Here is a 22,228-nt window from a genome sequence, read left to right on the forward strand (position 1 = left end):
GTTACGGAACAGAGAGAGATAATGAACACTTCAAGTGAGAATACTAAAATCACTACTGTCCTGCAACGTTCCAGGTTCAAAACAAAAGACTTAGGTAAAATTACAAGTTAAAGTTTAATGCTCAAACTAACAACTAAGCATTCAGGACTCATAAGGATAATGTAATGGCAAAACAGGTTACATATATGGTTAACTGCAATAGCCTCTATTAACACGAATTTAGCAAGAGCAAATTTATCTAAGTCAGCCCTGATAAAATGAGAAAACCGGATAATGCTCAGTTAATGCAAGATATAATATTATTATACATACAAAATATTACTAACACTGGCTGACAGTAAAAACTTCACCAGGCTTACGAATCAACGCCTTATGCTATACAGTACAAGAAAAATGGTAATAACACTTATACTCAAATTATACAGCAGCTAGATGGCTGGAGACTTCCTGAGCACTCACAAAAATAATAATATACTGTAAAGGGGAGGACAGAGATGTGAACAGAATGAGGAGTAGATCTAAGTGGCAACTAATGCAGAGACTGAGCTCATTATATAGGGGGCCGGCAGAGCTTGATTCAACTTGTAAGAAGGACGCGCAAATGAAGACATAGAGGACGAAGAGTTGACACTCCTGCTCTGAATAACAGAAAGAACGACTTACTCTACTATAAGGGGGAGAAGGGGGGAGTGAGGTAGAACACGCAAGCCTGGTCACTATGGAAGCCACGTGGCGAATCGTGATCAAACATGCAGCATACTGTACATTAGAATTATACAAAGGATGATGAAATCATAGGCTATGTAACACCTCCCCACAAAGAAAAAGAAATTTACAAAGGAAATTTCTTATTACTCTAAAACAATCTGTCTAAAGTCTAGATAAGCAATCTGCAATAACATTTTCTTTCCCCTTGACATGTTGTATGTCTAATGAATACCCCTGAAGAAGTAGACTCCATCTTGTCAATCTCTGATTTTTATCTTTAAACTTACTAAGGAATTTCAGTGGGTTATGATCGGTATAAATGACCATGGGGTCAAAACCAGAACACAAATAAAATGAAAAATGCTGTAAACCCAAAATCAAGGCCAGAAGCTCTTTCTCAATAGTTGAGTAGTTCTTTTGAGGTGGAGTGAACTTCTTACTGTAATAAGATACAGGGTGTTCAATACCCTGATCATCCTGTTGTAGCAAAACAGCCCCAGCTCCTGTATCACCTGCGTCAACAGCCATCTTAAAAGGCTTAGCAAAATTTGGAGTAGCGAGCACTGGCTGACTTAATAGGATAGCTTTAAGTTTACTGAAAGAGGATTCACTTATCGGTCCAGACAAATTTAACTCCCTTTTTCAGTAGGTCTGTAAGTGGTGATACAAGAATTGAAAAGTTAAGAACAAATCTCCTGTAATAACCTACCATTCCCAAAAATCTTTGTAGCTCTTTCCTACTTTTAGGTCTGGGAAGATCACTTATAACCTGAACCTTAGCTCCTGCTGGTGCAACGTGTCCATCACCAATTACATACCCAAGGTACTGAACTTTAGCTTGACCAAACTCACACTTTGAAAAATTAGCTACAAGATTAGCCTGAACCAAACGCTCAAGAAATTTACTGACCTGGCATAGGTGATCTTTCCAGTTGTCACTGAAGATTAATACATCATCAATATAAACAACACACCCTGCCAAACCCTCTGTTACAACATTCATGAGCTCCTGAAATGTGGCTGGTGCATTCTTCATACCATATGGCATTACAGAACATGAAAAAGTCTTTCCTAGTGTTACAAAACATGAGATCTCCCTAGCACGTTCAGTCATAGGTACTTGCCAGTATCCCTTTAACAAATCAAACTTACTTATGTACCTAGCCTTTCCGATCTTGTCTATGCAATCTTCCACGCGAGGGAGAGGGTAAGTGTCTGTTTTGGTTATCTGATTAACACGTCTGTAGTCGATGGAAAGCTGCTGTGACCCACCTGGCTTAGGGACTAGAGTGACAGGAGAACTCCACTCGCTCTGACAGGGCTCAATCATCTTGTGGTCCAACAGGTAGCCAAGCTCCTTCTGGATGAGAGGAACTTTCACTGGGTTCACACGGTAAGGAGGCAGTTTAATTGGCTTTGCGTCTCCAACATCGACATCATGCATCAACACAATGGTTCTTCCTGGAGTGGCACGGAACACTTGCAGGTACTCCTGCAGTAATGCCAAAAACTCCTGCCTTTCCTCGGGAGCTAGATGAGAAAGCTTAGTCTGGAGATCATTCATGATATCAGGATTCTTCCCCAAACTATCACTCAGGCTCATACTGCATGGGAGAGCTTCACTTACAGACTCGGGTGGAATAGCTACAGTGCAGACTGGGAAATTTTCGTCCCGCCTGTGATATAACTTTAGCATGTTGATGTGACAAAGTTGCTTGTTCTTTCTACGATCCGGTGTGGCGATGACATAGTTGACATCACTGAGTTTCTTCTCCACGAAATAAGGACCACTAAACTTGGCTTGAAGACGTTGCTCATGCACCAGTAGCAGAATCAAAACCTGATCTCCTGGCTGAAAGTGGCATAACCTGGACTTCATATCATACCAAGTCTTCATCTTCTCCTGAGCAGCTCCTAAATTCTCTCTCGCCACCTGTAAAGCAGTGGACAGCCGTTCTTTGAACTTCATCACATACTCCAGCAGGTTGACGTCATCTTCCTCCGACAGCCACCATTCCTTGAGTAGCTTAAGGGGTCCTCTTACTTCGTGGCCAAACAGTAGTTCAAAGGGTGAGAAGCCAAGTGATTCATTTGGAGATTCTCTTGCGCCAAGTACAACGAATGGAAGACCTTTATCCCAATCTTTCTGACGTTCCAAACAGTATTTCCTGAGCATCAATTTGAGTGTTTGATGATATCTCTCCAACACTCCTTGGGTCTGGGGATGTTAAGCTGAAGACGTGATCTGGGTGATGCCCAACTCTTTCAGAGACTGCTTGAAAACATTTGACATGAAATTACTTCCCTGGTCTGACTGTACCTCCTTGGGCAGACCAAACTTGGTGAAGAACCCTACCATTTCCTTAACCACATTCTTTGCTGAGATATTTCTAAGTGGAATGGGTTCAGGATAACGAGTAGCCATATCAATCAGGGTCAACACATAAGAAAATCCTGAAGAAGTCTTAGGAAGAGGGCCCACAATATTCACCAACACACGGGTGAAAGGCGCCTCAAAAGGAGGAATGGGAACTACAGGTGCATTCACAGTCGGCTGATGCTGTTGGGGGTCTCCACTTCCTCATAAGTACTCCTGACTTTATATAATAACAAGTAGAAGCACCAGCTGACTCTTCCTCACTGCCAGCTGAGTTAGCTAGACCTTTCAACTCAGGGTCAGCAACCTGCAACTCAACCAACTCTTGACGAGACAAATTATCAACCCTACGGGGTACTGCCTCATCTGGTGAGTGGTCCAAATTAGCAAGAAAAATGTCAGCTAGAATAACATCATCATCATCATTATCCTCTAAGTCACCAGTAACTTTAGACTTAGCCCTAGTGACAGCACATGCAGAGAACACATCAGGGATATCACAATCCTGGGTCGCAGTCACTGGTTCACTAGACAACTGAGGAGCTGGACACACTTGACTTCCACCAATATCATTTCCAAGTAAGAAAGTTACACCTGACATTGGGAGTGTCTCAACCAACCCAACCATAACGGAACCATTAACAAAACCAGACTCTAAATTCACTCTGCACAGAGGGACAGAGAAGTAATTATTCCCTACACTTTGTAAGATTACAGTTTCAGCAAAGGAATTAACATTAGAGACTAGAACACTGGTCAGCATAAGGGATTGGCAAGCACCTGTATCACGATATATTTTAACTGATTTCCTGTCATTACTGTCCAGAGGACTGGCAAAACCATCAGACAGGAAATTAGCACATGAACTCCTGAGAGTGTCACCCACGTTACTGCTCAAAAGAGGAGCTTCATCATAAGAATTTAATTTACCCCTCAAAGCAGGTTCAGTTAACTGGGTTAAAGAATTCTGGGAACTCTCAAGGGTGGACACTAGACCAATTGACTGAATATTTAAAGACTCCTTTTTGTTCACATCACGCTGTCTCCTGAAACATTTCTCTGTAGTATGACCAAGCTTACTACAATAAGTACATTTACTTTTCTGAAATCTTGAGGCGGAGCTGGTATTTACTTCCTGAGAAACATCTTCTTTATTCTCTTTCCTGTTACCTGTACTCTGAGTAGAGGCAACGTACTTACTCTCAGCTTTCCCTTTTTCTTTAGAATATATCTTGTGAGTGAGAACATATTCATCAGCTGAAACTGCAGCATCAGACAAATTATCTATTCTTTTTTCATCAAGATATAGGCTTACATCTTTATTAATACACCTTTTGAAGTCCTCCAGCAAAATCATCTGCTTAAATTTATCAAAATCAGAATTTACATTCTTAGAATTTAAGCACTGCTCTAATAGATCTTCTGATTTTTGCATACTCAACATGGGATTGCTTATCTTTCTTATAAGTTGTCCTAAATTTTACTCTGTAGGCTTCAGGAACAAGCTAATAGGCCTTAAGAATCAAGCTCTTACTACATCATAATTATCAGATTGATCCTGAAGCAAAGATGCATAAGTTACTTGAGCTTTACCGGTGAGAACAGTTTGAAGGAGTACTGGCCAATACTTTTTGGGCCAATTAAAACCTGTAGCTACCCTCTCAAACAACTGAAAATACTTTGTTAAATCAGATTCATTAAAAGGAGCGACAAATTTAACATTTTTAGCCACATCAAAATCATCAGAGCTAGATGATCCAGTTCCACCTTGTTTCAGGCGATACTCATGGTCTGCCTGAATCCTAGCAAGTTCAATTTGTGCCTGAGCCTGTGCCTGTGCCTGTGCCTCCTGAATACGAGCCTGAGACTCAGGCTCCTTAGCATGTGCCTGAAACTCAACCTCCTTAGGACGAGCCTGAAACTCAGGCTCCTTAGCACGAGCGTCCTGCAGGGCTAGCTGTAACTTAGCTATTTCTATCTGCTTTTGCTCATCTGGAGGAGTTACATTAAACAAGCTTTTATTAATCATGCCAACAATTTGATCTTTAGAATGATGAGAGCGAACAGCAACTCCCAATTGTTGAGCAACAAGCTTAAGTTCATTCTTTGTTCTGTTTTCTACATCACACACTATTTGCACATTTGACAAAAAATCTTTGGCTTCATCAAGAGTAGTAATAGTAGACATCATGAATAAATCACAGTCCCAAAATATCAAGCAATATCCTTATGATAATATCCTGAATATCCTGGTGAGGTCGCCAAATTTATGTTACAGAACAGAGAGAGATAATGAACACTTCAAGTGAGAATACTAAAATCACTACTGTCCCGCAACGTTCCAGGTTCAAAACAAAAGACTTAGGTAAAATTACAAGTTAAAGTTTAATGCTCAAACTAACAACTAAACATTCAGGACTCATAAGGATAATGTAATGGCAAAACAGGTTAACTGCAATAGCCTCTATTAACACGAATTTAGCAAGAGCAAATTTATCTAAGTCAGCCCTGATAAAATGAGAAAACCAGATAATGCTCAGTTAATGTAAGATATAATATTATTACACATACAAAATGTTACTAACACTGGCTGACAGTAAAAACTTCACCAGGCTTACGAATCAACGCCTTGTGCTATAAAAAATGGTAATAACACTTGTACTCAAATTATACAGCAGCTAGATGGCTGGACACTTCCTGAGCACTCACAAAAATAATAATATACTGTAAAGGGGAGGACAGTGATGTGAACAGAATGAGGAGTAGATCTAAGTGGCAACTAATGCAGAGACTGAGCTCTTTATATAGGGGGCCGGCAGAGCTTGATTCAACTTGTAAGAAGGATGGCAAATGAAGACAGAGGACGAAGAGTTGACACTCCTGCTCTGAATAAGAGAAAGAACGACTTACTCTACTATAAGGGGGAAAAGGGGGGAGTGAGGTAGAACACGCAAGCCTGGTCGCTATGGCAGCCACGTGGCGAATCGTGATCAAACATGCAGCATACTGTACATTAGAATTATACAAAGGATGATGAAATCATAGGCTATGTAACAACATTCATTACGAGGGCATATAGCGATATGCTAGCATATATTCACGTATCAACGACAATCTCAAAAACTCGTGACTCATCTTCTATTTTATTTATTCACTCCAATTATATTTTCCCACTTACATTACACATGTTTACACCCCTATACTACACTGTACATACTTACTGGCATTATTTATTCAAGTGAACGTCAGAATATCGCATGAAAATACCCTCGCAATGTTTCGACCAACATAATACTCAAACACTTATATACTAATTCTTCACATATATTACACACTTTCCCACTTGTTGACTTATATTTTCATTATTACGGGCCTTATTCATTCAACTGAGCGTCAGGATATCGCATCTCTATGCACACGCTATGAATATTTGACTTAGAATATATTTCAGCACTTACAATAATTTGAACTTATATTATACCCGTAAGCATTTCCAATAATAATAATTACATAATTTCGGGCCGTATTTATTGCACTGAGCGACAGAATATCGCATCATAAAACCCTCACTATGTATGTGTCCACTTACAGCATATTTATACACTTACATACAATTTTTGCACTTAAGTTATACCCGTATGCACTTTATACTAATATTTGGAGATCAACATGACTGATAATTTCACTGAGCGTCTGTTTGTTGCATTTACTTCATACTTTCAGCGTCCTGTTGCAGTCACGCCATATCAGAATTGCATCAACGTGTGATATTCACTGAAACATGGGTGAATACAGAGACCCAAGTCACACTGAATGCACTCATAGCGGGTGTCCTTCCTCTGTGTCGTCTCACCCGGGAATTGCTACACACGTGACACCTGCATTGGGGCCTAGGTCTGTTTGGCTGGGGAGGGATAGGAAATGGTGGCCGGATATTCTCAGGGGAGTTTGGGCAATAGGGGCAGTGCGGGTGCAATGTTGGGGCCTTTCTACAGCATAACGTGCAAACATCTCTCTTGTGAGCTCCCTCACAAACCCTTCAAAGGTTTCCTGAACTCCTGTTGTCATGGTGTGAAGGTGGTGGCAATTCAGAGCAGTGATGTCTAGGAAGTGAAAGAACAGTTTCTTATACCACTTCATCGTGGTCCTGGCACACTCTACCGTCGATAACATGGAGTCTGACTGGTCTACGAGGCTCATGTTTATGTTATAGTCCATGACACACTCAGGTTTCCAAATTTGATGCCTGTTCTCGCTACGGTAATCTACGGAATCAGTACAGTGCATCAAGGGCGGTGAACCATTGACAAGAGGCTTACTTCTCTATTGTGGTTCCACACAGTTGCAAGGATGTTGTTGGCTTTGAAGAAGACAACCTCATTCCTTGCAAGTTTCCGCCCTACCTTGGCCATGTGACACTGGTTCACCTTCACGGTTCCACAGACTCCCGTTTCATGCGTGTGAAGATAACGAGCGAGAAGAGGGCTAGTGTACCAGTTGTCCAGGTAGAGAACGTGACCACGATGAAGGTAGTCTTCTATCATTGTCTTTACCACTGCTCCCGACAGTCCAATACCTCGATCTTCTACTATGTCTGTCTGTGCACCGGTGTACAAGACTATGTCTTGCACGTATCCAGTCCTACAGTCACACAGAACAAAGATCTTGAACCGAAAACGGTGCCTTTTGCTGGGTATATACTGCCTAAATGAAATATTGCCTCTCCACAACACGAGACTCTCGTCTATGACGAGGTCTCTATAGGGATAGAATGACGAAAGAAAGGTTTGCCTCAGGTGATCAATGACCAAGCTAATTCGCCTCATTTTATCAGTGTCGTTCGCATTTGCAGGATCATGAGCATCATAGAAATGGAGGCGACTTAGAATTTGTTGAAACTGATTACGGCTCATCATTTGCCCAAATATTGGGGTAAACATAACAGGGTCCCCTGTCCAGTTAGCAGGAATTCTGTTCTTTCGTATAATACCCACCAAAAGGACCAGGGGAAAAAATAGGAACATTTCTGAAAGGGAGACAGGGTAATCATATATGATAAAATGCCTACTCCTTGTTCCCAATCTTTCACTCTCAAGGCGCTGGGTGATTGCAAAAAGGTTGGTTTGGTATATAATTTGCTCCACAAATGCCTCACTAAAAAACAGGTGGAAAAAATCCAACCTGGTGGAATTATGGTGAATTCCAGGAGCAATGCAGCCAGAGCGCCCCTGCTCAGTGAAGGGGTGAATGAGGGGAGAAAAATCACTCTCATCCTCCCAATTCTATCCCACAAATCCCTCGTCCCCATCACCGCCTTCGTCTGGGTGGGGAGGAGATCCTGGTGGGGCAGGTGGGGGAGAAGGAGTGCGGAGGGCTTCCCCACTGTCACTCCTCTTCCCTCTGCCTTTACCCTTTCCCTTTCCCTTACCCTTACGGCCTTGAGGAACATTAGGGGGCTGTGGGGATGAAGTAGTGGAATATTGGGGAGCAGAAGACGTGCTGGGGAGTGGTTCCTCCCCACCTTCCCCCTCCATGACAACACCATGTGCTTTCTCACGCACCCTAGCTCGACCACGTGTTAGGGGATATTGGGGAGCATAAGATGTGCTTGGGAGTGGTTCCTCCCCACCTTCCCCCTCCATCACAACCCCACGTGATACTGAACGCACCTGCACTCGCCCACGTGATACACTCTGCCGCCTCACACTACCTAGGGAGAGCAATGACTCACTCACGTCACTCTCACTTTCCCTAATCCTCCCTGTACTTTCCCTTTCACTCTCCACTCCCTCCACGGCACTTCCTAACTCCCCAAACAAAATACTAAGCCCATACCTGCTCGTCCGACGTGGTGTGCGTTTCGGGCCACGATGAGTGATTACCTCACATCCATACCACATGGCAGCATGTTCCACGACTCCGTCCTCATCCTTGTCATCAAAATCTGGTTCCAAATCACGCTGGGGATTGGCATAGGATGTTCCACGTGGTTTCTTGGCCGGCTGCCCCTCTCTAGCAGCACGGTAAGTCACATACTGCTGCTTCCTGGGAGACAGGACTTCATCACTGCTGGTGGTTTCTTCCTTTTCTGGCTGCACATAATCTTTATCCACAACCTCATTGTCCAGTGGGGAATCACTGTTGCCTGTAAAGGCGTCCAGGGCGGCTTGAATTTCGCCCTCTGAGAGACCTCTCTTAGCCATGTCTGAGCAGGACCGTTGCTACCAGGTGAGTGGACGAGTGGCGGGTTAGCGCGGGTCACGCGGGGTCGCCGAGTCTCCTCGCCTGGTGGCAGGTAGGGGAAGGTCATGCGAGGATATGCACTGCAAATCAAGCGTGAAATTTGAAAATTGTCGAAATTATGCACTTTGCAATTGTGCGACGTACAGGTATGTCGCCGGGACTGGCAAATGCAAATCATTGCAACATACCCATACGTTGACGGGATGGGGCAGGTTAACCCGCCCCATCCCAACGTTTTTGGACCTTTTTTTTCTTTTTTGGCTCAAACATCCGCTTTTGGTGAGAAACATTGAAAATTCATAGAGAAATCGCTCACCTGAGGTTTAAAATACCGGATTTAGGTACGAGTACTTCCTTACCTGACTGAGTTTTCTAACAGGCTGGCACCAAAGAAAACGAATTCTATGGGAGGGTAACTATTTTATCCACTCATAAACAGTATTTATTTATTTACTTGGTACGAATTTATATGTAGTACAAGAGTATATTGGTTTTCAAACAGTAATATAGGCATTATAAGCATTGTTTCACTCACTAACTCATCACCATTCATGACCTTTTTTTTCCCACATTACCTGATCATCATTTCTGACTGTTTCTTCCTCTAATGCTATGTAAACTTTGTCCTCCACATTGTCATCGACTGGGGAATCACTCTGGCCCTGAATGTCTTTATTGGCCAGGTCATTGGTAACAGGTGAATTGCCGAGACAATGGCGTGCGGGGGGGGGAGAGGTTATGCGGTGTAAGGCATTGTTCCTGCTCGGCATCTTGTAGAGAAATAGAGGAAGGTGTCCCGTGTATACATGCCGAAGATCACTCACGAAATCACTCGTGAAAATTGAAAATTGTGTAAATTAGGGACCTTGCAATGTTGCCGCGTTAATTCACGTCGCCGGGACGGCGCGGGTTAATGTAATCAATACTACTTTACTGAAGTGTATAATATGCATGGTAAAGTTGTGAAGCTTCTATTCATGTATAAATCCCAGTTGTCTGTGGGGTTTGGGATCTCTGAATATGTTGACCTCAGCACCACTCCCAAAGGCGACGCCAGCCAGCTAGGGCAGAATGCACTTATCATTCAAACGAGAGGGACGTATATACTCTGGGCATTCTCTGTGTTGCGGTTGTATGTTTCTGTGGCCAATAAAGGGAGATAAGTCTACTCAGTTTTCATTTCACCTGCACATGCTACCTACCTCTACAATTCCTTCAACAGGATCCACACGATTCCCACCATCTCCAGTGTGTGAGAAAGACATGGTGGAGTGTCAGCCGGATGTGACTTCGACCAGGCAGAACTTTATTAACTTTGCGTGGAACAGTGAGGTCACGTCTAAGCTGAGATATAATTGGTGATTAACTGTGGGGTTCCAATAAGCTTATATATTAGTGACCAATTGAGGAATTCATACAAACCGACATATAATATTGGTGTTCAGTGCTGGGATAAGAAAAGGTGCTAAAGGGATTTGTACAGCGAAAAACCCTTGCAACCGCTCGTGATCCTGCAGGTGAAACAGAAAATCTTACTCTCCTGTTGCAAGGGGACTAATTCCGGAACGAGTAAGTGGAGCAGATATTTCAAAGTAATTAATCTCATTCTTTCCCTATCTCTGCCTGTGAGAGATATCTCTACCTTCAAGTGCGAACTGGAAATTATCTCGCCCTGGTGTGCGAGATATCAGCTCACAGAGGCCAGTGCGGTGAAGGGTGGTATGATCTAGACACATCTGACAACCCTGGGAGTGGAGGCTGGAGTAAGGCAGGGCGAGTATCTGGCATGTAGGCTGTGTGAAGTGGTGCGGCATATCACAGTTACCTGAGGACCAGTGTGGGGAGAGGATTGTTGTGTGGTTGGAGAAGAAACATGGCAAAGTGTGTGCACTTGTAGTACGAACCTACAGGGAACTTCAGCATCATATGACATCTAGGTAGTGTACATGAACAGTGAATCTTCAGACAATTTTTAAGCAGCACATGTTAGTTAGGTAATGTGTGTAAAAAAAAATAAAATAAAATAAAGGATTCTCAGTTTCCCCTAAATAGATACATTTTCTGTATGTCTTGTCTGTGTCCCATTCTCTGTTGCTAAAAGCCATAACTAATCTATTTGTATCAGTTTAATTTTTTTCTGTGACTGGGAAGGGAATAAATTCTGACAAGGTTAGATGGATACAGAGAAGAGGTGGGGACGAAAATCAAGGGGAGATTCAGACAAACCAACCACGACGGAAAGTGAATCACTCAGAACTGTGTGACTGGATTGAAACTCTGGACAAGGGCATCCAAACTTTAATCTTTTAACCACGGGCATTGTTTTGACCCTACTGCCCCTCCCCCCCGTGGGGGTTCCAGCCAAAATGTAAACAAACTTTAAACCTTTTTAACTCTGGACAGAATAAATCTAAAGCGAAAAATGAAGTACCATTAGAAAGTACTAACCTTCAGCTTTGCAATGATGTAGGTTTCATGATTTCGTTGACTATCACTGGACGGGCAGTGCCATTAGAATTGAGCAATCTAAAATCACTATTTTTCACCCCACACACCATTACCAAATGCCAACCACACACTGATAATTACTATAAACATATATGAACACTGCACATACGATAAACACCCACTCTGTGTTCACTGAGGCAGGTAAAAGGCACTGTAATTGCCTGCACTTCACTGCCACATCAGCGCCATTGTCACTCACAAAGCTGGACAGATGATGCGTGTTTGGGCAGGGGTGGGGTGGGGAGCCCGGGGGGTGGGAGGTGGGGACCCAGGGGGTGGGAGGAGGGAGGTGGGGGTTGGCTGGAGTGAAAAAACTTAATAGCTACTCTCCCTTGAAACAATTGGTGCACGGAAAAAACGCGGGGTATTCAAAATATTCACAAACATTCCAGAATGACACCCGTGGTTTGGTCCAGTTTTTGCAATGTCATTCTGGAATGACACCCGCAGTTAAGGGGTTAAATCTGACATGTATCTTAGTGTGGTACTGGAACGGGCAAGGTTTCTGTCAATTTGCGAGAGGGAAATGTATGACTACAGCTAGCGTTTACCTTGAGAGAAATCTTGTATGTGATGTTGATTTTATAATTTATTTGGAAAACAGGGAAACGAGAGACGATATAACTAAATTCCTTAAGCACTGTATGTAAAGAAAATAATGGGTGTCATGTATCATACTAGTTGAAATACACAAAAGTATACATAATTATTGTAATGTTTGTAAGGAGTGTAGTCAAAATAGATTGGGAGAAATATGTCACTTAGCTGATAACGACGCATAAATTACCATTTGAATTTATGAGTGAAGAGTGTGAGAGTGAGAGGAGTGTGTTGGTTTATGACAAGGGTGATAAGCCAGCTTACTGTTGACGGTAGGGGATTGGTCTGTTGTCCGAAAGAACGCGACATCAGTCCCAGATTAGAATAGTTTCTCAGCTTGATTTTAGTTCATATAATCTACATGAACCACTGACATAGTCATAAAAACATATCAGTAATACCATGACAACCTGTATTCAGTATGGTCGGTGGGTATTAGTGCCGAAGCAATGACTTGTGAAGGTGTGTGACACATACGAGGACTGCTGGATCTCAGGGAATGGGTTATACGGGTTTTGTGTGTGTGTGTAATTCACCGGGTCGGTCAGGATCACTTGATGGTCATGATCGTCAGCTTTTACCCTCCCGGAAGGGAGCTGAGAGCTCATATAGTCTGATCTAAGGGCAAGGTTGCGACCTTCACACAAGCACACACCCGTCCCCTTGCTCAAGGGAGACAGTAACCACCCACTTCGTCAGTGAAACTTTCTGCAACCTGAGCGAGGTGTGAACCCCCATCCACCAGTTGGCAAGTGAGAACGTTACCACTGCACCAGCGAATGTGTGTGTGTGTGTGTGTGTGTGTGTGTGTGTGTGTGTGTGTGTGTGTGTTTTAGATTATAACGTCTGTGTTACTTCTGTGAGCAGATTTCCTCACGGAGAGAGAGAGAGAGAGAGAGAGAGAGAGAGAGAGAGCTGTGCATGTCAGTAATAACATGAGGATTTCTGTGTTCCTTTGCTGACAAAAAAAAAAAAATACACACGCCTTCGTAGCAATTATAGTTATGTTTTCTTATTTTTCTTCAATATTTTTCTAAAAATAAGACTTATACTTAAGGTGACCAGAGTCCCGCTTTTAGGCGGGAGAGTCCCTCTTTTTTTACGTCCGTCCCGCCTTCCTAATTGTGAGGTAAATGTCCCACTTTTTAAGCAAATTATCTTAAATGTCCCGCTTTTAGAAAGTTACTGTTACATTAGATATAACATGAGCTTCTTTTATGAAATTATGATGAAATAGTAAAATTAAGTATAATCCAAACCAAATGAAATACCGAATTGTTCATATAAATTGTGTAATACTAATCCATACACTTGGTCGGTCTGGTCACCGTACCGTTAAGTATGTTAGGAATTTGTGTGATATGTTAGTGTTTGATGTGCAGTTTCAGGGCGAGGTGTAGCGCTGTATATATATAAACACGTGTGTGTGTGCATGTGTGTGTGTTTGTGTGTGTATGTATATACTGTACACACACACACACACACACACACACACACACACACATATATATATATATATATATATATATATATATATTGCCAGATGCCTCAATCCCGTTCAGGGTGGCCACAAACAAATCGCCTCCACGTCGCCCTGTCCCCCGCCATTTCATTGCCCCGCTCCCAACTCACACACCCCTCTCTCATATACCTCTCCACCCCATCCCTCCATCTCATCCTCGGCCTCCCCATCCCTCTCCCCCCCTCCACCTCACTCACATACACTCTCTTAGTCAGTCTTTCACCCTCCATCCTCTCCACATGGCCAAACCACCTCAATGTATTCCTCCTAACGCTTCCTATCATATCCACATCCACACCACACCGCTCCTTTATATCCTCATTTGTCAGCCTGTCTCTCCATGTGACTCCACAGGCTCCTCTTAAATAAGTCATTTCCACTGCTTTCACTCTTGACTTGTGTCCTTCCAACAACGTCCAAGCTTCACTTCCAAACGTTAGAGTTGGTATCACAATACTGTCATGTAGTAACATTTTCACTTCCATGCTCACTTCCCTGCTTCTTATCACTGCTTTCAAGGAACCAGCAACCTATCTTCCCTGCTGTACCCTTTCAAGCACTTCACCCTCCAAACCTCCATCCTTACTCATCACACTACTCAAGTACTTAAACGTACTCACATTTTCCAATTCCTCACCATCCAACCTCGCTGTACATTCACTGACTTCATCTCTCTCAAAGACCATCACTTTACTCTTCCCTACATTCACCTTTAGATTCCGTTTCTTACACACTCTCCCAAACTCATCCACCAACCCCTGCAGCTCCCTTCGTCTTCACTCAACAACACAGTATCATCTGCAAACAACAGTGCAGGGAGTTTCCAAACACTACCCTCTCTCACCATGGCCACTCCAACATCCACTACCCTACCTTGTACCTCATTTATTACCCCATCCATGTACAGATTGAACAACTATGGAGACATGACACATCCCTATTTCAACCCAACCTTCAAAGAGAAAAATTCACTCAGTTCACCATCCACATGCACTGCAGCCTTAGCACCCTCATACATACTCTTCACAGCATTCAACAACTTCCCATCTATTCCATACATTCTTAGTACTTTTCCACAATCCTTGTGTATCCACCCCGTCATAAGCTTTCTCCAAATCCATGGAAGCAGCATACAACTTCTTTCCCTTCTCTAGAAACTTTTCCACTAATGATCTAAGAATGAGTATCTGATCTACACAACCTCTTCCCTTCCCAAAACCTCCCTGTTCTTCTCCAACTAACTCCTCTGTTCTTTCTCTAACTCTGTCAATAAGTATCCTACCATACACTTTTCCTATTATACTAAGAAGACAGATGCCCCTATGATTACCACACACTTCTTTTTCCCCTTTTCCTTTGTACAAGGGAATAATTATACCTGACTTCAAATCATCCGGGACTCTACCTTCCTCCCAGGCCAATCTGCACATTTTCCACATCCATTCCACTATTATCTCTCTCCCATCCTTCAGCATTTCACCACACGCTCTATCAGTTCCTGGGGCTTTTCCCAATTTAACTTTTTTCATTGCTTCCACAACTTCTATCCTACTGATTTTTTCCTCTCTCTCTCTCTCTCTCTCTCTCTCTCTCTCTCTCTCTCTCTCTCTCTGTATATATATATATATATATATATATATATATATATATATATATATATATATATACACACACACATACACGTGAGAATGTCCAGCTTTTAGCTCCAGTAAGTCTGGTCACCTTAAGTATGACCTACTCTGTTACACTTGAAACATTTTACATTTTTCATCCTACGGTTTGTTGCATACTGTGGCCCTAATCATCTGTTACATTTAATAGAATCTGGACTTCTGTTCTGGTACTTCAGCCGACCCTCGTGCTGTCTCACTTTTTGTCTTTCAATTTTATGTATTTCCTCAGTCGTATCTGAACCCTTGGCTTCATTACAGATAAGTCCATCATTATTAGGTACTTCATCATTTGAGATTTCCTTTGTGTTTCTATCTGCAGTTTCCATTGTTAAGGACAAATGACATGCTTTATCAGATGTTAGGTTCTCTATAGTCATCAGTTTATTCTGGATCTTTCCATAATTTAATCCTGCTACAGACCTATCTCTCAGTGCCCTGACTAGAAACGAACCAAAATGACAATTAATAGACAACTTCTTTAATCCGTGGCATCCCATTGACGTGAATTAACGTCCACACGTTTTGTCACTGCCAATCCCGTTGACGTTCATAAATGCGAATCAATTGCAAGGTCCCTAATTTGCACAATTTTCAATTTTTTCGAGTTATTTTTGGTACGTATACACGGGACACCTTCCTCTACAAGATGCCAGGCAGGGACAATGCCTTATCCAGCATGCCATTGTCTCAGCAATTCACCTGTTACCAGTGACCTGGCCAGTAAAGCCATGTCATGCCACAGTACGAAATTCAAGGCCAGATGATTCCCCAGTCGATGACAATGTGGAGGACAAATTTTACATAGCATCAGAGGAAGAAACAGTCTGAAATGATGATCAGGTAATGCTGTCAAAAAAGGTCAGGTATGTTGATGTGTTTCATGAGTGAAACAATGCTTATATTGCCTATATTACTGTGTGAAAACCAACATTCTCTCGTATTACATATAAATTCGTACCAAATAAATAAATAAATACCGTTTATGAGTGGTGTGAAATGGTTACACTCCCATAGAACTCGTTTTCTTTGGAGCCAGCCTGATAGAAAACACAGTAAGGTGAGGAGGTACTGCTACCTGTTTCGAGTATTTTACCCCTCAGGTGAGCGATTTCTCTATGATTTTTCGATGTTTCTCACCAAACCGGAGGTTTGAGCCAAAAAAAAATTATTCCAAAAATGGTCGGGACTGGGGGGAGTCAGTGGTGGAAAAATGGTCGGGATGGGGCGGGTTAATGTCACTACGTAATGACTCACACTCTCATCCTTCTCCCTACTCCTAGAGCCAAATTTATAGCTCGCAGCAATCTCTAGAGGGGCTGGATTATAGTGTTTCTTCAAAGTCTCCATTATATCTTTCAGTGGAGTGACCTTAGGTTTCTTTGGTGCCAGAAAATTTGACAAAGTACCGTACACTGAAGGGCCCACTGCTGTTAGAAATATTGCCTTCCTTTGTTGACAATGCCTCCTCATCGGATGTGGGTCAGTTTGCTGCGAAAAACATTTCCATCTGGTCACAGTAAGAGGAGATATCTTCTTTCATCTCATCATAAACGCCTAGGTGTCCTATGTAGCTGCCTTGCCCCGCCATGGCTGGTTCCAACTCCTGAGTGATACTCTTCTCTCCACTCGTCCGCACAATCTGCCGGCAAGCCCAGTACAAATTAACACAGCCTGTATTTTCAGGGATGCGAGGGATGTACACTGAGATCCCATCCTTATCACCAATGTAATATTCTGGGGTTCCAGGGAGGAGGCTGAAGTAAACAACCAAGCACAAGGCTAGGGATCAGCATGCATGCACCTTTATTCAAAACCAAACGGATCCTTCCTATAAAGGACATATGTATAAAATGTAACGTGATAAAATACCACAACGTGCTGTACACATAATAGAAAATATTTACCATTATGACTGATATTTTGCTTCCCTGTGATTTGTACATTTTCATCATAACAAATATGTATACACACGAAAACTTTCAATAGAAAATAAGGCACCAACTTCATCATGAAACAAACTTTCTGCATTTATTATTCACATAAATGTACACAGAGCAGTAAAACCATTTCTATTCTAATTACACAAAAACCAAAATACCGGTATGTACCAAACTAACACCAACTTAGGCATGCAACCCATACTTCTACCACCCGGTCTTGAGTGAAAGTCAAAGAAACAGGTAATGCACAGTGCCACCTCACATTCAGCACGCCACCACCTCATCATACGGCGTTGCTGTGGTCGGCGCGATGAATTTGCACAAACATAACAGTGCTTCTTTGCCTGCACGTGTTAGAGACAGTGCTTCCATGTAATGCTTAGTGAGGTAGTCCCTACACTGCAGCCTGCCAGGCAGGTTGCTGTACATTATGTCTCCGTTTCACAGCAGGCATTACTTGGCTATATCTCTCTAAGAGGCCGCAGAGTATATCCTTCTCAAACTGTTTGTGGGATGTGCTGGTCTGTGTTACATCCTTTTACAGAATGAAGGCATTCAGTACACAGATGTCAAGCAAATGTAAGAATGCCCCTTTGTACCACTTACAGCATTGCCTCAGACAGTCGATGGTGCCGATCTGCATATCAGATTTATCGACGAGTTGCATGTTGACATTATAATCAATAACTGCATCAGGCTTGAAGACTGGCTTCCTCGTTCTCTTATTGATCTTGCCTGTGTCTACCAACTTACCTTCATGGACCGTGGAGATGACATTTACCTTTCTCTTATCATGCCAGTGAATAGAAATGAGTTTACCTGATTTTAAGGTCCTGCATTCCCCCTTCACAGTGCCCTTGGAAAAGGATGGCCAATGTTTCCTCTTTGCATGCACAGTACCACACGACCCAATTTTGTGTTCTTGCAGATGTTTTGCAAGACTTGGCACAGTGTAGTAATTATTGGTCAACAGGATATCTGACCCATTTCCATCATCAGAAAAGGCTGATGATCATGCAGAGGGAAAAGATCGGTATTATTTTACAAGTGCACAGGGATTTGGAATCTCAATTTTACTCTTACAGATATCTAAATCTCACCGTTGCGAACATTTTGAACCCTAGAAACAACTTCCGCAAATGAATATTAACACAAGAAAAGATTTTTAAAAATTTTCCAAAAAATTACTCTCTACATAGTCTGGCGATACGTGACACCCATCGCGGCGCATGCCTAAGACATTGTGGTCCTGTCTCGCGTGTGTCTACCATCACGTCACGGCTCACGTGACTTATGGGTGGGGCTAAAGCATGTGTCTACTGTTACGTCACGCGCTATCTGCTCATGCGTGAAGTTCAAACTGATACAACCGGTGCGCAAATTTGAATTTCAGATACGCTAGGGTCCCGCAGGATTTGAAAGTCAGTTCGTCTCCAGCCACGACCTGTGAAGCCTGCAAAATTACCGTAAGTACTTCAGGAGCTGTAAACTGGTGAGTAAAGGCATTATTTCGTATTTACACCCGGTTAGGTTAGGTTAGATGAGGTTTGGTTAATGTCAGGGGGGGTCTGGGGGGCCAAGCCCCCCGGTTAGAAAGCACGGCCAGGGCTGGGTGGTCTGGGGAGCGAAGCCCCCCAGTTAGCAAACACGGACTCCCTAAGAAGCTTAAAATTTCATTTTTCCGAAGGATTTTAGTGTTTTCAGTTTGAATTTGATAACAGTTTCAGTCGGAAATCACTCGTTTTTGCGTGTTTTCCCCACCCAAAATCCCGCTTTCCCACAGGTCCCCCATTGTTCTTGGCACGGAAAATTATAATTTTATGGCTTAGTTTAGCTTAGGAGATAATGGTTTGCTGGTGACAGCAGGCAGGCGATTGTTGGTGTGAGGCAGTGGGGAGTACGACAGACGGCCCGGCGCGTAGCAGCCTGGCTGGTGAAACCAAGGTATTTCTGATGGTTTTTGATGTGCTGTGAATTATTCTGACCTTCATTTCTATCGCAGATCAATATATTATGTGATTTCCCCCACTCAAAAACTCCGGGTTCGCCCATCTCCCCCATTCTTGTGGGGGGAAGGGGGGGTGGGGGATATCTTGAAATATACTGATTTGCGGCAGAAATGAAGGTCAGATTCGTTCAAAACAAATCAAAAACTATCAGAAATACTTTGGTTTCACCAAAAAAGACGTCCCTGTGCACTTGTAAAAAATTACCAAAAGATCTCCACACAGTGGAGAACTCACGGTCAATCTTCTCATCCGACACTACATTTCCACACTTAGCATGGCGAGGTCACTTTCATCAGAGGAAGAGTCACTTTCCTCACTCACAATTGGCGATAATGGCAGGTCCAATTGTCTCCTATTGCGCTATCACTAAGGCCTTTCCTTTTCGGCCCTTTAGACTGCACTGGTATTGAAGTCGGTAACTGCGGACTCTCAGCCAAGGGTCCAGACACAGGGAAAGATTTTTGTGTATGTCTATCCATGATGGAGGTACGCAGACAACTGAAGCGTGACTGGGATGCTGCGTGCTAGAATGTTGCCACTTGCCAGTGGCTGCCTGTGGTGGAAATAACCAGCTGAATATTCAGGTAATGGAGGGAATAAATAGATCATGTATACATATCACCAAGACGGCCCTGGGACGATGAGTTTACATGACACCTGGACGCGATGGGTTAAGTCTATGTGATGTTGCAGGGGTGTATGATGGTTCATATTATGATGCTGTGCTGTAGCCTGGCTGGGTTATATTTACTAATTTATGTATTCATTCATTAATTTCTGTTGCAGCTTAGTATTGTTAGCTTCGTAATACATGTGGAAGGTTTTGTTTTGTTTGTTTTTTATTTTGGTAATATGGTTTAATAGTTATTTTAGTGTTTGATTGCATTTTGATTTGTGTGTTGTTTTGATTAGCATAGTTTAAGTGATAACGGTCTTATAGGTTGGTTTCTGCAGCTTTATTATTTTTTTTTTTTTCGTCTTGTGTGATTCTGTCGTTCAGTTAGGAATTATTTGTGTTCAGGGGTTCATTTTTTTTTCTTATCTCGCTAGGTTCATTTAACTTGGCTGTACATATTGTTTTAGTGTATTGTGTGTATGATATCGTTCGTTTTAGTGCTGCCTTTTTCCCGTCGAGAAACAAAAAATCTTAACTCTTTCCCCTCCCTCTGTATCTCTCTCCCTCCCTTTCTGTCTCTTTCTCTTCACTCTATTTCTTTTTCCTCCCTAAGGTAATTTTCGCATTTTGTGTTTGGCTTGCATGTGCACTTCCTCAGTAATCCAATTTCATTCCTCGTTTTGTGCTTTTTACCCTCATTTTCTATCCAGTATTGTATTCCCTCTGTCTCTCTACTTCATGTAAAAAAAAAAAATGCGCCAATTCGTAGTCAATTATTATCATTACTTATTTTAGTAAAGTGTCTCTTGCATGTATTACTGATAGCTTGTTCTTCCTTCCATAATTGTTCATATTTTTCGTTTGTCACAATACATGTTGTTTCATTGCTCTCTCTCTCTCTCTCTCTCTCTCTCTCTCTCTCTCTCTCTCTCTCTCTCTCTCTTATCTTCTGTTTGTATTATTGAGGTTTTTTCATTTCTCCTTCATCTTACATTGCTTTTCATTGATAGTGAGCTTTTCCATTTCCTTCGTCATTTTGTTTATGTAGTTTTCTTCTGTGCTTATTATCCATGTCATTGTTTTTCACAATTTTTTGTTTTCCTTATGCATTTTTTTCCTTTTTATCTTTGCCTTCCCGCTGTAGCATCGTAATTTGGCCTGATTATTTTAGTTACGGTGACATCTTTCTTTGTTCATTCTTGGTATTTCCAGACGAGTATATCAAGAGATACTTCGATGTATCCAACCTTCATTAACCTCTTCAATACAAAAGGACTGTCGTAAACTGGATAAAATAATTAGTAGGCCACAAGAAATAAATAAGACGCCGTTTGGTTGAAGATAACAATTAATATACTTTCATATTCTTCCCTCTCCGTGACATGGTTATTGTTCTCTGTCCAATTGTAATCTTTAAACTTTCGTGTCTTTCTTTCCATATCATTGCCATTTTGCAGTATTCTTCATCTCGCCTTTGATAAGTGTGTCTAGTAATAGGTTTCTCCACATCGTTAGATACAACATCCACATCGTCCTCTTACGAGGGCCGTGAGAGGACGATGTGGAGGTCTGTCAGATCATATGATTGTGGTCTGCAAGATCAAGCTGAGAGGAGTGAGGTGGAGCAGGAGAGAGAGGAGCAGTCAGGGAGAAAGACTGAAAGTTGAGAAGCTGAAGATCAAAGAAATGGCAGATGATTACAGGACCAAAGTAGAGGAGGAGTTAGAATTAGTGATTTTGAATGAGATGGATCTGGATAGCCCTTGGAATGCATTCCGGGATTGCTTAGTTAGGAATGCTAAAGCGGTGTGTTGTGTGGCAAGAGTAACAACAAAGAAGAAAGATACAGCATGGTGGGATGAGGAGATTAAGAGAGTGGTGGAGGAAAAGAGGAAGAAATGGCTAAAGTGGTTACAGGGCAGGGATTCAGTTAAAATAAGAAATGAATATACTGACAGCAAGAAGCACGTAAAGAGATGAGTGAAGAGGAAAAAGAGGGAGGTAAATGATCATCTAGGAAGAAAAATAAATG

Source organism: Coenobita brevimanus, chromosome 17 (assembly GCF_032717465.1).
Source record: "Coenobita brevimanus isolate Jiangsu-jjx chromosome 17, ASM3271746v2, whole genome shotgun sequence".
Taxonomy (NCBI): Eukaryota; Metazoa; Arthropoda; class Malacostraca; order Decapoda; family Coenobitidae; genus Coenobita; species Coenobita brevimanus.